The sequence below is a fragment of the Canis aureus genome, chromosome 26 (genome assembly GCF_053574225.1).
Source record: "Canis aureus isolate CA01 chromosome 26, VMU_Caureus_v.1.0, whole genome shotgun sequence".
Taxonomy (NCBI): domain Eukaryota; kingdom Metazoa; phylum Chordata; class Mammalia; order Carnivora; family Canidae; genus Canis; species Canis aureus.
Window position 1 is genome coordinate 51,021,124 of NC_135636.1, and position 17,823 is coordinate 51,038,946.

Genomic DNA, 17,823 nt, shown 5'->3' on the forward strand with positions numbered 1-17,823 from the left:
CTTATGATCCAGTCCAGCAGCAACAAAAGACAAATAAGAAGCAATTCATTAATTAGCACAAAAAGACATTATATAGTTATTCAACTATATTTCATGTGTTAAAAAAACATTCTGTAGAGATGTAGAAACTGTAGAGGTGACCTGGAAGCTCTTGAAAATGCCACCCTGAACGCCTAAATCGGAATCTCCAGGAATGGGTCCAGCTATAAGGAGATTTTCGAAAGCTGCTCTGGGGAGTTGAGTTGAGAAATGCCGTTCTAACAAAACCCTGGCATGCCCCAAAGTCTCCCAGCTTTGCAAAGACCCCTCATCCACCTCCAAGGAATTCCTTCCAGTTTAAGAATCGGTTAGCCAAGATCCCTCTAAAGGAGAAAGGGGGACCCGTGGCCTCTGTGAACCCTCCCCACACAGAGCCCTGGCGCATCATGAGGAGAAGGGCTAGCAAAATGACAGTCCCCAACGGCAGCAAAATAGAGCAAACAACACATCCCAGATCCTGGAGAAATGTGCGCCGTGACCGTGGTCTGTCTCCGTGGTGCATGAACACGGAGTGATTTCCGTGCAACCGGATAGAGTGTGCCGGGTTTCAAAACATCCCCAAGAGCCAGCTCTCTTCATTTCTGGCTGGAAGGCGCTCACTCTCACCCTGCTGAGCACCTGGTAGGACTCGGAGCTGTTTCCAACAGACACTTAAGAAACACTTGCTGGATGGGTGTAAGATGGGTGATACATGGCAAGTTGTCTCGTAAACAGACCTGGTTCCAATCACAGGCACAGACACACACAAAATCACAGGTGCTGGCTGGTACGTAGAGGGTCTCCTCACTGTGGAGCTCTGCAAACACCCCAGTGCTTGGATGCCACCCACACCATTGAAGTCGGAATGCCTGGCAACTGCCTCAGGGCACAGGTTTTTGTTTTTGTTTTGTTTTGTTTTTTTAGAAATATTCCAAGTGGTTTTGGCAAGCAGCTGAACCATCATAGGGGGCACGGGGCTAATGTTGGTGGTGCTATGGGTGTGGGGGTTTATATAACCACAGATTTCTTTTTCTTTTCAAGATGTATTTATTTAAGGCAGGAGAGGGAAGGACAGAAGGAAAAGGAGAAACAGAGTGTCTCCAGCAGACGCCCCACTGAGCGTGAGCCTGTCGTGGGGCTCGATCTCACGACCCGAAGATCAAGACTGGAGACAAAACTAAGAGTCAGATGCTTAACCGACTGAGTCCCCCTGCCCCAGGCCCCCCGGAGTAACAAGGGATTTCATTCCATCGTTGACTCGGGGAGAAAGCCGTGGTTCAGTGTTGGTAGGACTGGGGACACGCACCTCCGCCACGTGGGCCTCCAGCTCGAGCCTGGGAGGCTCGTGGTGTCTTCTCCACATGTAATAATGTTTTCCTGGTTCACTCAGGCTCCCAGCGGCTCCCAGACTCACAGAGTTGGAAGAGGCAAGGCTAAGACTCAGGCCTTGGTCTGTCTGGCTCCAAAGACATTATCATACACACGTCTTGACAGGAGTAAAAAGGCGGCGTAACGGTGCGACTCACAGGGAACGGGATGCGCATCGTGTGGCCTTGAGGTGTAAGGAAGGTTCCACAGAGGAGGCATATGGGAGGTGAACCTCGAGGATGGAACCGTGGGCACAAGGGACATGTCTTTCAAGCAGAAAGATCGGAAAGTAAAATGTCAGTGTTTAGACGTGGCGGGGTTGGCACGCAGAGTAGAGGGTGGTCCCAGCAAGAGGTGGGATAGATGAGTCCACCTAGTACCCGTGGTACTGATCCAGAGATGAAGTGGTGCCAAGGGAAGATTTTATTAGAAGGGATTGTTTTAGGATTCCCCGGGGGAAACACAACCAATGGGATGTATACACCCATGAAAAGAGATGTATTAGAAGCGCAGGCAGGCCCGACACCCAGGAGAGGCACTGGGGCAGATGAGGCCACTTGCTGGAGAATTTTTCTGTTACATGGGAGACGGTCCATCTTTTGGTTCTCTAATGGGCCTTCAACTGATTGGATGAGGCCCACCCTCATTGGGAAGAGCAATCTACCAACTGAAATGTTACCCTTTCCGGAAACAAAAATGTCACCCTCACAGAAAACACCCAGAAAAGCGTTTGACCAAATATCTGGGTACCTGTGACCCATCAAGTTGACTCGTAAAGTTAACCTTCACAGGAGTGTTCAGATCAGACCTTCATTTTGGCTTCAAGAAGCTTCTGGATGCCACTGGAGAAGGGATTCAGAAAAGAGAGTCTATAGGTATCCACGAAAGGATATCTGGGATGTGAGTGTAAAGAATCACAAAACATCAAGTGCTCCAGGTCCCAGCAACAGCTTAAGAAAAGAACAAACAGACCTATTAACGTCGGAGCCACTGGAGACCCCCCTCATTCTCCCAACTTCCCCCACCAGTACCCTCTCCCCCGGCTCTTTCCCCCCAGAAGTAACCCCTGACTTGTGCTCTTGTTTTCTTGCATAAATATTTATGCAATCTTATGCAAACTCCAAGCAATCTTCTCCCCTTTCTCACGTTTTAAGTTTTCCACATGTTAAACGTTCCAGGAGCCAAACGCACCATGTGCATCGGTCTCTAGCTTGTTGGTTGGCCACACAGCACACCCCCCGGCTTCGTCCGGCTCATGCCCGCAGCCGTGAGTTGTCCTCTCTCACGCTGCACGATGTCCCGCTCACGAGCACACCGCGCATAGCTTCTCCATTCCACTGTGGTGGCTTCGGGCCATTGTCTCCTTCTCCCTGCATCACACATAACGCCTCTGTGAACGTGCGCGTCCACACCTCTTGCTACTGTGGGTGCAGAGCTCCTCTGGGATGAACCCCTGGGGGACGTGCTATGCCAGAGGATGTGTGTGCCTCCCCCCAAAGCTGTTCCTAATGCAGAATACTTTCCCGGAGCCTTAGTGTCAGGAACGCTGCCTCCACTTGCTGCCCGTCGTCCCACATCCTCCCATCCCCGGCCGAGCCCAAGGCTCTGTCCTTGCTGGAGCTGTCGTCGGATGGGCTGTTGCCCACAATTCCCAGCACTCTCCTTGCACCAATTGGCATTCAAAACTCCTCTCCTGTAAGGTCTTTTCAAGCTGTGGCACCCACCCTTTATTGGGTTACCTTTACTTTATCGAAAAATATATTGTGAGACTTATTTATATATTGTAAATACTTAACCTTTCTGAATGATGTGTTGTGAATACCGTCTCCCATGTGGAAGCTGGTTTGGCGGGGGGGGGGCGGTTGTTATGATTGGGTTGCCCAACGCTTTCCACATCACAGTCCATGGGGGAAATTGTATCACCCAGATGTCCATGTACCTCCCTGGGCGCGCTACGTCCGATAGTCATAGACACGTGGTCTTTTCAAGGACGCATAGAACATTTATGCAGAGTGACCTAAACACTGAGACGTAAGCTCCGCTGAGGATATTTCGTATTGAAATACATTGAGGGCACATCCTTAATGCATTCCAAAGGACGAGTACCACACGGATCAAATTTATCTCTGATGAAAATGGGAATTGGTCATTTTTAAAAGATAACTAAAAATTTCATACGTTCACACATTTCTGAAAACATATGATTCACTGATGGGATGAAGGATAAATCAGGCTAAAATTTCAAAAGCGTTTCGAACTGAATGGTGACAAGGATCCTACGTGTCAAAACCCGTAAGATGCAGCACAGCAACATTTGAGAGAAAAATCTGTAGCCTTAAACTGTCACGCTAGAAGAGAAGGCAGGTTGAAAATAAATGAACTATCATGCACATTATCAGAAGATTACAGATGCAAGCAAAACTCAGTAGAAGGAAGGAAGGAAGAACAGAAAGAGGAGCAGAAATTGATGAAATAAAATAGGAAACTACCCTCGAACAGAAAGAATCAACATGGGAAGAACTAATAAATATGAAAGGTTTGAAAACAAAACTATCAATAATTGTGAGTAGAATTTCCAGATAAATTACTTGAAGTAATAAGACAGTTTATTAAAAGATCCAGGAGGAAAAAAGAAAAAAACAGAAGTACTTCCACAAAATTAATTTCGTATCACTCCACCAGCAACAAACAGAAATGAAAATTGAAAGCACGTTCGTTACACAGGCACCCGAACACTGAAACCTGGGAATAATCTAACAAGAGCTCTGCGACACCTGGGGGAGGTAAAATTATTCAGTTTTACTGGTGCACGTAGAAAGTTCCAGTAACTAAGAAAGTGTACGACGTTAATTATTTTTTTTATTTTTTAAAGATTTTATTTATTGACGTTAATTAATCCGAAGATTCACTGTTTCAAGATACGTTGATTCTCTCCAAACGGATAGATCGATTCAGTGCGATGGCAGCAATTCCAACCGGTTCCCCGATGGAGCAAAAGTGCGGGTGTGACGTGACAAGCTCCTCGACCACTTAAACAGTTGTGCAAAAGCTCAAGAGGCAATACATGGGGAAGAAGTGAGGAGGGAGAGCTTTTCCTACAGTAATTAAGGGGCCTGAGAACCACCCAGGAAACCTACGACCTGGGAGAGAACCAGAACCAGAACCAGAACCAGAGCCAGAACTAGGGTCCATGGAAGCTTCATCGGTGACCAAGGTGGCATGGCAGCGGCGGGGGGCGGGGGGGGGGGGGCTCAATGGATGGGGATGAACAGTGGGGTTTCCTGCACAAAAAAATAAATCATGCAGGGCAGCCCCAGTGGTGCAGCGGTTTAGCGCCGCCTGCAGCCCAGGGCGTGATCCTGGAGACCCGGGATCGAGGCCCACGTCAGGCTCCCCGCACGGAGCCTGCTTCTCCCTCTGCCTGTGCCTCTGCCTCTCTCTCTCTCTCACTGTGTGTCTCTCATGAATAAATAAATAAAATTTAAAAAAATAAATCATGCAGCAACCCTTTCAACGCGGATTAAAGAAGTAAATGTCAGGGGCGCCTGGGTGGCCCAGTCGGCTGAGCGTCTGACTCTTGGTTTTGGGTCAGGTCACGATCTCAGGGTCGTGAGATCGCACCTGTGTCGGGCTCCACGCTCCACAGGGAGGCTGCTTGAGATTCCCTCTCTTTTCCTCTGCCCCTCCTGCCCCTGCTCTCTCTCTAAAGTAAATAAATCTTAAAAAAAAAAAAGAAAGAAAGAAATGTGGGAGGCAGTTCCTTTTGTAGATTGTAGGAAACTGTGGAGACTATGTATAGTCCCCGTTGATAAGCCGGTTAATTGCGTATCTAATCGTCATAAACCCGGAGCGGCCCCTCTTTTCCTTCTGGTTGCTTGAAGACGCCGTCTTATTTTTAGCTTCCTGCAGTTTCACCAAAACGTGTCTAGATGTGTGAGTTTGTTTGGGGCGGGGAGGGTATTTATTTGCCTATTTATTTACATTCTGCTTATGATTACTCGAGCTTCCCGGATCTGTGAACTGGAGTCTTTCATCAGTTCTGGAAAGTTCTAGCCTTAGTACATATGTGTCCTTGTGGGTTTACGACCGTTGAGCGAACTTCGGTTTCCTTGTCGCTTCACCTGTGGGAAGTCCCTGGGATCTCTGTTGATGGCGAGGTTATCTCCTTCTGCAGATTTCTAAGAACATTATGGACAAGGATGGCTTTAAACTCTGCGTCAGGTTTTGCAGGCTGGGTTGTAATGTAAATTCGGGACACAACAGTGAATTCTCGGATTATCAATTTCAGGGTAGATTTTCCATGTCCAATCTGCCTCGAGGACTGAAAGGACAGTGTCCGTGCAGCCCTTGAGGCTGGATTTGCTTCCACTTCCCCTTATATTGGGGGGAGCCCTTTGGGGGGCCCAGCTTCAAGGGGGAGGAACCCCCGGCAGACTTGGCACCTTGGACAGACCTGAGCTTTGCTTTGTCTCCCTGCACCTGCAGACCGTGAAGCTGAAGCCCGACATACCTGGCTGTCGGATGCCCTCGTCCCTGCTCTTATCACCTCTCTGGGCTCCCAGTAATAGCCAATTGCTGGACGCCAAGGTTCATTTACTTTCTTGCCAGCCCATCACACATTTTATAGGTGTGTTTTTTGTTTTCAATCCAGCATTTTTGGTTGGTGTCCGCGGGGGAGTTTGTTGTATCTATCCCACCACTCTGCCAGAAGGCATTCTTTTTAATAGTTGCATAAAATCCCACATCATAAACATCCCACTTTTTAATCATGAATGGAGAGTCGGTTTTCTGAATGTTTTGTTTGTTTCTGATGCACAGTGTTGAAAGCGTGCATCTCTACGCGTGTGCTCTCATCTCTGCAGGACGGGATCAAAGTTTCGGAGTAGCTGCGTTCCCATGTGTGCGTTTACAGATACACAGATTGATGGATTCACAAATGTACCTCCTTTGTCTCAGAGTGGGCACATTTGCCCCTTCTTCCCCCCCCCCGACTTTTTATTTTGAAAAATAAATAGTTGCAAACCTTGTACAAAGGGCACATGCATGCACACACAGGCGGAGGGTGATCCATATGCTGAAATACGCCCGGTTTTATTGCACCATTTGACTCGAGCAGCCAGCAGGACGCTTCATTACTAAATGTATCAACAGGTGTTTCCAAAAACAGCAACATTCTGCTACAATATGGTTCTCAGACGCAGGAAGTGCAACACTGATATAATTTTATTATCTAAAATAACTGTTCAGGGACACCTGGGTGGCTCAATGGCTTAGCACCTGGCTCCGGCCCGAGGTCCTGGAATTGAGTCCCGCATCAGGCACCGTGCATGGAGCCTGCTTCGCTCTCTGCCTCTCTCTCTCTGTCTCTTATGAATAAATAAAAATTTTTAAAAATACTGTTCATAGTCATATTTCTCCAATTATCCCAATAACGCCTCTTAGCATTGTTTTACTTTTTAACCCAGAAAAAAAAAAAAAACAGAATCTAATAAGGATCACAAATTGCCTTTAGCTGCAAAATTCCCTTAATCCCTGGAAAGGGGGACCTGGAAAGGTCCCCCCGACTTTATTTTTATTTTTGTCTTTCATGGCGTGGGTCTTTTTCATGAGTCCAGGGAAGTCATTTTGCAGAGCCTCCCTGGGAGGTGTGTATCTGACCACTCCTTCATGATTGGGTTCAGCATAATCACTTCTGGAGGGAACACTCCGCGGGAAACGTCTCCCTCCTGGGACATCACATCAGGGGGCACGTGGAGTCACTTCTTCCCATCATCGCCGTATCAAGTCTCAGCTCTGGGTTCAGTTTGGGTGAAGTGAAGTCTGCTGGGTTCCCTCTTGTCATCATTTGCCCCTAGAGATAAACGAGCACTTCGTGATCCTAGACGTTGAGGCAACGTGGGCACCCTCTTTGCCAAGAGCTTCCATCCGGCGATCTCGTAGCCGGTGCTGATTCTCGCCCGACTCGGTCATTATTACCGTGACCGTCAAGGGATGGCTCCCTGTTCTATTCCTCTACATTTAGTTATTGATATTTCTCTGGAAAGAAGAGCTTTCTCGTGGACCCTCACTTTTAAGACAACCGTTCAGTCCCTTCTGCATATGAGTGTGGATTCGTGGGGTCTTATTTTTTTTCTCTTATGCATGTGCTGACGCTCACTCCTGTCATTTCTGTTTTGATGCTGAGGTTTCCCTGGGCCAGGCCGGTGGGAGCCCTCAGGCCACAGGGCTCTTTCGCTCCGTCTCCGGCCACAATGCCTGATGTGGGCCCGAGAGGCTGCAGCCATCTCCCCCGGCTGGCCCAGCCCTCGGGCCCACAGGGTTCCGCACGATGGGATCTGGGATCTGGACGCCAGCGGCCTGCCCTTCCACTCTGAGCCTGTGCTCCCCTGACTTCCTGCCCTATCCCCCCACCCCCACCCCCAGCACTGCTCCCGCCTCTGAGCGCACCTTGAATGCATCTCTTTGACGCTGCTCCTTCCCTTGACACCAACACAATTCTCTTCCCGTCTCTCCAGGGATGACTCCCCCACTCCCAAGGCTCCAGTGATCGGTCATGCTGTCACTTCTGTGCCACCACTTCCCGGGGAGCCATCTCCCGAGCGCCAGCCCGCCAGTTACAACTGCACACCCTGCTGAGCGTCCGTGCCCCATGGGCACCTCAACCTCGCTGCACGTTCACTCACACACGGCGGCACGGCCCGTCCCCCGGACCCAAACAAGCCGCCGTCTTTCTCAGTCACCCAGTTTCTCCAGCCACCGGATTGCGCCAGTGGACCACCGAGGCGCCGTGCACACTGCCTTCTCCCTGCCACCCCAGCGCCGTGTAGACCGCAGCTCCTGCTGACCTACCGACTCGCACTCTGCAGCTCCTCCCTCTCGCCTGACTTTTTTTTTTTTAAGATTTTTTTATTTATTCATGAGAGACAGAGAGAGAGAGAGAAAGAGAGACGGGGGCAGAGAGAGAAGCAGAGGAGAAGCAGGCTCCATGCCGGGAGCCCAACGTGGGACTCGATCCTGGGTCTCCAGGATCAGGCCCTGGCCTAAAGCAGCTGAGCCACCTGCCCTTTCACCTGACTTCTTTTTTTTTTAAGCCTTTTTTTAATAATAAATTTATTTTTTATTGGTGTTCAATTTGCCAACATACAGAATAACACCCAGTGCTCATCCCGTCAAGTGCCCCCCTCAGTGCCCGTCACCCATTCACCCCCACCCCCGCCCTCCTCCCCTTCCATCACCCCTAGTTCGTTTCCCAGAGTTAGGCGTCTTCATGTTCTGTCTCCCTTTCTGATATTTCCCACACATTTCTTCTCCCTTCCCTTATATCCCCTTTCACTATTATTTATATTCCCCAAATGAATGAGAACATACACTGTTTGTCCTTCTCTGATTGACTTACTTCACTCAGCATAATACCCTCCAGCTGACTTCTTGCTCCTGACTTCTTGCTCCAGATTTCCTCCCCGAGCGGTGAGGCAGCCCGGGCGGCACGCCCCCTCCAGCAGGTCCCCCTCCCTTCCTCGGGAAGCCCCGACGTCTGTCGGCACAGAGAGCCCCCGGCCGCCCGCCTGGCTGGGTTCTCTAATGGGACTAGAGAAGGTGTGCGGTGGGACTTGGATGACAGCTGGCGCCCCGACGGCCTTCCTCCCCTGCCCACCTCCAGCTCAGTCTGTGGGCAGCTGCATCATCACCATCCGGAGCAGGAGCTGGTCTGCAAGAAGAAAACCCTGTTCTGGCTTGACGGGCAGAAGGACGGGAGTCAGAATCCCAGATGACCCTGTGGGACACTCTCCTACCCCACCCAGCTCATACCTGGAAGCTTTCAACTTTGATTTTCTCTGAACCACTGCTCTGGGCCGAGGAGGTGCTTCCTCTTATCAGCAGGTGTCCCTAATCCAGCTGACAACACACTACAGCTCATCGCCTTGGGGATTAGCCTCCCATTGGCCTTAGAATCAGCTGCGAAGCCTTCATCAAGTTACCTGGCTGCCTGCAGATTCTTCTCCTCCACCAGCCATGCCCCTTTCTATTCCCTTCAGTGGCCTTTTCCATCCCGCTCCAGTCTGGGTGCTCCTCGTGTTATGCATCTGGTACAGATATGGTTGCAAGCATGTGTTCATTGGAAAAAGTTGCATCTTTAGGGTCTATATTCTCTGTTATCTGTTTATGTGCATATAGATGATGGAGATGGAGGCACAGGTGCGGGATAGGTGTGGGTGTAGGTGTAAGTAGAGAAGTAGATGTAGCTGTGGTGTAGATACAGGTGGGTGTAGGTGTCAGTGTAGATTAAGTGCAGGCGCAGGAGTACCTGCAGGTGTACATGCAGGTGTGTGTGCGGGTGTGCATGCAGGTGCAGGTATGTGCATGTGTGTACAGGTGTGCATGTGCGTGCATGTGCAGGTACAGGCATAGGTGCAGGTGTGGGTATAAGTAGAAAAGTAGAAGTAGATGTAGTATAGGTATGGGTGGATGTAGGTGTCAGTGTAGATTAGGTGCAGGTGTGGGTGCAGGTGTGCATGCACTGCAGGTGTAAATGTAGGTACAGGTGTGGGTGTACTGCAGGTGCAGGTATATGTGCGGGTGCAGGTGGAAGTGTAGGTGCAGGCGTAGGTGCAGATGGAGGGGTATGTGCAAGTGCAGTGTAGGTGTATATACGTGTGTGGAGGTAGACAGGTGAAGAAATAGATGTGGATGTAATCACGACCCCAACCACCTCAGGCAGAATCAGCACTCGGTTCACATCCCTGGTGTTTTACACCTTCCATACCTACCTGGGACTTCCCGGCAGCCCCGCAGGCCAGTAAGCACCTGCATCCCCAGGTCCAGCCACATGGGAATACACAAGAAGCACTCAATGAGTGTTCATAGACACGCTAGTGAACTGGAATTCTCTCTGCACACACGTGTATTTTGGGCCCTTAAGAAATGACTTCCGCATGCCTAATTCCAAATGCATATGATCATACTTCCTTTATTTAGTCTAAGACAATTTTCTGAGATTGTACAAAAATACCTCCTGAATTTGGGGATTGGGATTTGGAAAACAAACTCTTCTGTCTCCTTCCTCTTCATTCCCTTCATGACTGAATACATTTAATTCACGTCCCCTTGACCTTTCCATTTGGAAAATGACTCATCCTTTGGGCCTGGATTCTGTAGCTGTCCCTCCCTCTGCTCCATCTCAGAGTAACTGCTTCATACACTCCCTGAGCCCAGCGGGTCTGCACTGCAGACAGCTTCCGGGGGTAGAGACCACCACCTTCCCAGATACCAGGAGAAGAGAGGAGGCAAAGACCCAATGTGTTTTAGAGTAAAATGTGTTGGTCTTATGTAACAATTATGGGAATGTTTTCAGGTTTAGCAAAAAAAAAAAAAAAAAAAGACAGCTAGTGATTTTGAATGTCAGATAATCAAATGATTTTTTGGTATATGGATGTCTTGTGTAATAAATAATTTTTTGGTATTAGTAAGTCACAAATATTATAGGAAACATATTAGAAAATCTTTCATTGCTCATCTGAAATTCAAAGTTAATTGAGTGCTTTGTGTTTATGGGGCAACCAGAGAACACAGTGCATTTTGCCTAAATTGTCGTCTGCGATGGAAAATGCTGTCTTGGATAATAACATTCCACTTACTCCTCACAAAAGTCCACTGAGGTAGGCAGAGCAAATGTCATTAGCTGCACTGAAATTAAGATATTTAACAAAACTCACAATGTCAGGTGGTGAAACTTTAAGATCTTAACCATCTGGCTTTTATTTTACCCATCCTAGCTTTACTGATGGGACAGGTGGCCCTTCCCACAGAAGAAGGGGACTCGTGACTCGTGCCTGCTTCCCTCAGTTTATCATCAGGGCACCACTTGTCCTTAGGGGGGGGCACCCTGCCCAATCTGGAGTCCATGTGTTTGGGTGAGATTGATCCCAGACCCCGGCAGGGAGGATCTGCAGAGCCCATCCCTTTGGCCATATCAGCTCCTTGCACACACCCAAGACAGACCCATGAGACACAATCACAGGACTTTGGCTGGAAATTAATTACTGGCAAAGAGCACTCTCTTTTGGGTAGGCTCCAACTTGGGAGGCCATCATAAAGGAAAGAAAAAAAGAGCACGAGAAAGCAAATCCTGAAAAGTAATTTGAGCACCTGGGTCATGGTGCCCAAAGTCTAATGGCCCTAGACTCTGCACCTGCATATGAGTCAATGCATTTTCTTTTTTGTTCAACCTGGGTTTAGTTGGATCTCTGCCACTTGCCAATAAAAGGGTCTTGAGCACCTACTTTCACATTTACATTTCGGTCTTTTGAAATCTGTCCTGGACCGGAATCTGACAGTTATTTATTGAGCACTTGCTATATCTTGGCACTATGTCAAGCACAGAGACCCAGCATGGACAAAGTAAGCATGACCCCTGCTCTCACACAGCTGATTTTGATGGTCAAATCCTCAACCTGCCACGGCCATCCAGTGCTGCTCAGTCCGAGGGGACGTTCCCAAAGCTGTATCAGATGCGCTTGTACCAAACGTCTGAAACCCAAAGAGCCAATTCCTCAGGTGGCCTCGGTAATTCTCTGGTCAGAGATCAGGGCACACCGCCTTGTGCTCTGTTAGAATCCTGCCACGTTCCCCCCTGCTCCTGTTAGCGCTCACACCGTCCTCAGGCACCACCCGCGGATCTGCCCATTCTCCAGCCGCCTACTCGATGAATAAACCATCTTGTTAAAATGCATAAATGCCAGTACTAAGACCCCAGAAGGCAGTGACTCCTACCTATTCCCAAGATTTACATTCTGAGTGTGAAAGTCAATAAAAACTAATTAGATGTTTACCTCATTTCCTTGGTAATGACCCTTACATGGCACTGATTGTTGAACTGAATCCATCTGCGGGCACTACCTCTATTGGGGTCAGGACTAATTTCTGCATACACCAAGAAACATCACTGCAGTTATTTATACCTGGGGCCGGTATGTACTGTGCAGATGCTCATCAGCTCATTTCCATAGGAGGAGGAGCTGAAGCCAAGATTTTAGCGCACCGAGCAGGGAATTAGGTATGCAACAACCATTAACAATAATGAGAGTTATGCACCTAATTCCCCAGCATCGTTTTAAAATTTGTTTTATTAAATAATGCTGTAATGTTATGGTAAGTAATGCAATGTTAAGTAACATTGACTTCAGCCTCATTAAATCATCTCCTTAACTATCATAGTGGAAAACGAGTATCATTAAACAAATGTGGTTTGTCATCGGCCATGATGTCATTGTTGCAGAAGGTTCTCTGCAAAGGAATTCATTAATAAACAAGGCACCGCATATATAGGGCCACTAAAGGGGTGCAAAGTCGAAAGCGAACGGGTCGGGAAGATACCTTCGGAGAGAGAATTCATAACCCAAGTAAAGAAGGAAGAAGAAGAACCCGTCCCCGCCGTCCTTGGGTGGCTCCCCTCTGTGCCTGGGGGAGGGACGTGAGCTGATGCGCTGTTGGGGAAAGAAGAAGAAGAGAGGAAACGAGCCTCTGGAGGTTTACCAGTCGACCTTCCAGAGCGCAAGGGAAAATCTCAACATCTCTGCCTCCCCTTGTCGGGACTCCATTTCACAATGAAAGCCGCAGGACTGTAAAGGGAAACATTGGGATTTGTGTGCGTCTTTTGCTATATGTTATTCTCAGTTGTGGTCAGTAGAGTAACTGCCCCACGTCCTGATGCCCCAAGCCCATGAATCTGTGAGATTATGCAGCACCGGGATGGACTAGAGCTGGCTAATCAGCTGACCCTAAGATAAGGAGCTTGCCCTGGATTGTCTGGTGGCCCCAGTGTCATCACAATGATCTTGGAAGTAGAGGGGGAGACAGAAGGGAGAGGTCAAAGACAGAGGAAGGGAGTTAAGGAGCAGAGGCCAACCCTCTGGGTGCAGAGTGTGCTCCGGGGCCCTTCCATCGGCCAGCTCTCTGTGCGTGCCCGGGCTTAATGTTGAAGAAGGTTTTGTTTGACTTCAGGGCTGAGAAAATGACTAGTTAGCTGGTTAGATACAGGCTCAGAGCCTTTCTTGGTGAGAACCCTCAAGAGCAGGATGTGATCCCCAAGCCACATTCTACCCACTGTCCCACAGCACCTACAGCCCTGATGCCAGTAAGCAGCTGTCGCTTAGAGGTGATCAGAAGGTCGGTCTTCTGGATGGGAAACATCTGCCTCAACTTGTGGTTTGTTTCTTACATTATCCCTGTTAATGGGTCTTTCCCAAAGAGATCTTGAATTTATATCAAAAATTTATCTCTGGGACAGAAGAATAAGCACGAGGGCACTGTATCACTTTGCCAGGCTCATGGTTGTGAAGGGTTACTAATGATGTAAAGCTGAGAGGCACTCTGGGGTTTTATTTATTTATTATTTATTTATTTATTTAGATTTTTAAAATTTATTTATTCATGAGAGACACAGAGGCAGAGACACAGGCAGAGGGAGAAGCAGGCTCCATGCAGGGAGCCTGATGTGGGATTTGATCCCAGGACTCCAGGATCACGCCCTGGGCCAAAGGCAGGCGCTAAACCGCTGAGCCACCCAGGGATCCCCTGCCTTGGGGTTTTAAATCAGGCTTTGCCACCCGACAGTGTGCAACCCACTCATTACCCAGTGACCCACAGCTCTCACCCCTGGGAGCCCTCGGCCAGGTCTTGTGTGCACTCTGTAACAAAAGCCAACAGTGGTATTTACATATGAGACATTCTCCCCTGCGTTGGCAATTGCCCACTTTATTACACTTGTGTAAGATAGAAGTGCAAAGATTCCAAAAGAAGATAAAAGGGCACGGCCGGGGGGTTAGCTCTCAGTGTCCAGTAGGGTTTTCTGTGCGGCTGGCCATGTTCTGGAGCTATTCTGTGCAATAAGGTAGACTCTAGTGACACGCGGCCACTGAGCACTGTTAAGGTGGCTCATGCAACCGGTGAACTGACTCTTGGAGTTTAGTTCATTTTAATAAACCTAAATGTAAGCATCCACAACTGGCTGGTGGCTCTTGTCTTGAATGGTACAGAGTTGAAGGAAAATTGTTGAATGTGTCCATGACACTCTGGTAGCCATTGGCCTTGGAATGGTCAGCCATGTGGACAGGTGCGTCCCAGCCTCCAGGACCTAGAAATATAATCCCTCCGTGGAAAGTCATGCTGGCTCATCCATCATCCTGCCGTTTTTTAAAAAGACCTTTAGTCTGCACGTCTTGTATCTATTTCTTTGGTTACCGTACCTATCAATTTATGTTTCACATCGTCCCTCGACCGAAATGCATGCCCTGGAGGGGCTCACTCTTGGTGCTTTTTTATTACACATGCAGAATTAATAAGGGACTAATTATTCCCATCAATTAAAAATGGAGCTCATAATAAAAAATACCCTTGAACTTTTTGGAGTTAACAAAACCACATGTAGACGGTTGTCATGCTGGGGAGACGGCCCTGGGTGTGCTGCCCAGACCCCTCGCTGGGAGGACTGGCTCCTCCAGGTCACCCGCAGAACCCACTGAGGAAAGGGCCTCACGGCCTTGCCATTTGGGCCCGAAAAAGCCCAATGGAGACTCAGATGTTCCCACTTCCCTTCAGCACTCCGGCATCTCCTGATGCCTCAGAACACCCAGACCACGATCCAGATTGAACGGCCTTGTTAAATGAGGAAAACAAGATTTATAGATTAACTTGCCAGTTTCAGCATTTTGATCCTCACAGTAAAAACTGGGCATCTGACAAGTGTTATTGAGGACACTGTCTGAGTGGGCTTCGCGGGAAATGACAGCCGCAGTCCCCGGCCCCAGCGCGGGGTCACTGCCGTCAGCCAGGCCCCCGGCAGCGCCCAGGGGATCTCGCCGGTTCCGTGAAGTGGCTCCAGTGCCCCCTGGGGACCGGGGGTCCTGTGGCATCGTGAGCGGCAGCGCGAAATATTAGTTCGGCTCAGGCCGCCTCTGCTCTGAAGGCCAGTTAAAGGGCCCAGGGTGAGCCCATGGCCGGTCCCACAGGCTCCCGGGGCCTCGGAAGGCAACCAGGGGCTGCTGCCCGAGGCCGGGAGGCCACTCCCTGCGAGTCAGGGGCGCCAGGACGTCAGCAGTTATCACTCCCGAGGGAAAACAGAGAAACAACACGAATTCTCACTTTCCACAGGCGCGTACATTTACCTACAAACGCCGGTTCCCAATGTGGGTTCCTGGGCACGTTGCTGTGGCCCCTAGGGTTCCGTATTCACAAGTTAGCAGATGCTGAGTCCAACTATAGAAATGAAAAAAATGAGGGGGCGTGTTTTGGTTTTGTTTTGTTTCTTGAGTAGTCTCAACCCTGGCTGTATGTTAGAATCACCTTGGAAATTTCGTAAAAAAATTCCAATGCCTGGATCACACGGTTCAGTTAAATGATATTTTCTGGGTGTGGGCTGGCAGGAATCAGGCTTTTATTAAAAAAAAAAAAAAAAAGAGAAAACAAAAAAAAACCTCCCTGGGGGATTTGAACATGCAGCAGTGTTGGACACCATGACTGGCGATCTAGGAAGTTCCAGGTCGGAAGTGGCTGGAGGAGCAGCTCAGGCAAGGGAGCCCCTAACAGCTGTGGGGGTGGCTCCCCTCCGCGGAGACAGCTCCCCACCTGCTCTCCACTGCCGCAAACCAGAGGCTCCAAGGTCAGCATGTCTACACAGCACGTTGACTGCCCCCCCCACCCCAGCAGCCCTGCTCCAGTGGAGAAATGAGGCAGCCGTCGTCCTCCGCCCAGATCCCTGACGGGGCAGGTGCCGGTGCCACCTCCCGCTGCTGCTCCCCAGCAGGAAGCCAGACAAGGACCCAGGATGGCCCCACCACCGTCTCCTCTGGGTAGCAACAGGTGTGTGCTACGGGGTGGAAACAACAGCTGTTAGTCAGTCTGCAGGTAAGAAACAAATGCAACCTTCTCGAATGCAGAAGAAGATATGCTTCATTTTTTTCCATGAAGTACTTTAGGTCACCAAAGCCACTGTCCCCATCATGTTTTTTTTTTTTTTTTCTCTACTGGTTTAATCGTTTTTAAAAATACAACTCAGTAGCATTCAGTGCATCAGGCTGTTTGGCAACAGCAGCTCCATCTAATCCCGGAACGGGCCGGTCACCCAGAGGGTGATCCTGCCCCCAGGAAGCGGTCACTGCCTGTCCCCAGCCCCCAGCCCCGGCAACGACTGGTCTGCCTGGGTCTCTGTGGACTCCCCAGTCCTGTGCGCTTCCTGTCCAGGGAAGCCACAAGGCCTGGCCTTTGCGTCTGGCTTTTCTCACTTGGTGTCGTGTTTGCATGCGCATCCACCGCAAAGCCAATGTCCATGCTCCCATCCCTTGTACGTGGATAAACAAGCGCGGTATGTCCGTACGGTGGGGGATAAAACTCACCCAGGTTTTCTTTAGAGCATCTTGCAGGAGTCGTGGGCATGACACTCAGGTTTCCAAAGCTGGAGACAGGGAAACAGACCAAGCACACTTTACACGACTAGCAGCAGAGGCAGGGGCCCGAGTTCCCCTCGTCCCTAAAGCCCTGAGTGTCACTAGCAGCTCCCTGGCGGTCAGCGGCCTGGCCTGGCGTGTGCTTTCCCTGCTTCAGGGGTCCTCAGCCCCGCACTCCCAGGAAGTGAGCGAGTTTCCCAAAGGAAACCCCCGTGTGGCGCCAGGGGGAAGGGCCAGAGATGTGGGGCAGGCACAGACGGAGACGCTTTGCAGACACGAAAGTGTCCCCGCTGGGGGCTCAGAGACCTTGGGCCCTCTGTCTAGGGCTGGCGGCCTGATATTTTGGGAACCGTGACAATAACAAAGCACCTGCTTACTATGCCCCGGGTGCCAGACGCTCTTCAAAGCGCTTCCTTGGCCTCATTCAAGCCACATGGGAACAGAGAGAGACGCATGTCGAGGGGGCCCGCTTCAACGCCTGTGCAGCTCAGGAAAACAGCTCTGCCCGTCTCGCCAGAGCCCCGGGCCACACGGAGCTGGGGAGCTCCTGAAAGGCGGCTGTCGGAGTCGAGCCGAGCTGGGCCGTGAGGGTACAACACACGTCAGCTCAATGGCTTTATGTGAGAAAAGGCACAGAATGTGCCTACTTGATAGTATTTGTATCGATTATATGTTGCAATGATAATATTTTGTATATATGTCGTTAGAGTCCATTTCACCTGGTGTCGGCTTGAAAATTTCAAATTTCACACCAGGCTCTGGGCACCTGGGTGGCTTAGTGAGTTGAGCAGCTGCCTTTGGCTCAGGTCATGGTCCCAGGATCCTGGGATCGAGTCCCGACCTAGCAGGGAGTCTGCTTCTCCCTCTCCTCCTGCCCTTCCTTTCTTCCCCCCACCCGCAGCTAGCTTGTGCTTGCTCTCTGTCTCTCTCTCTCTCTCTAATAAATAAATAAAATATTTTTAAAAATCTCACATGTTGCCCTTGTTAACATTTTAAT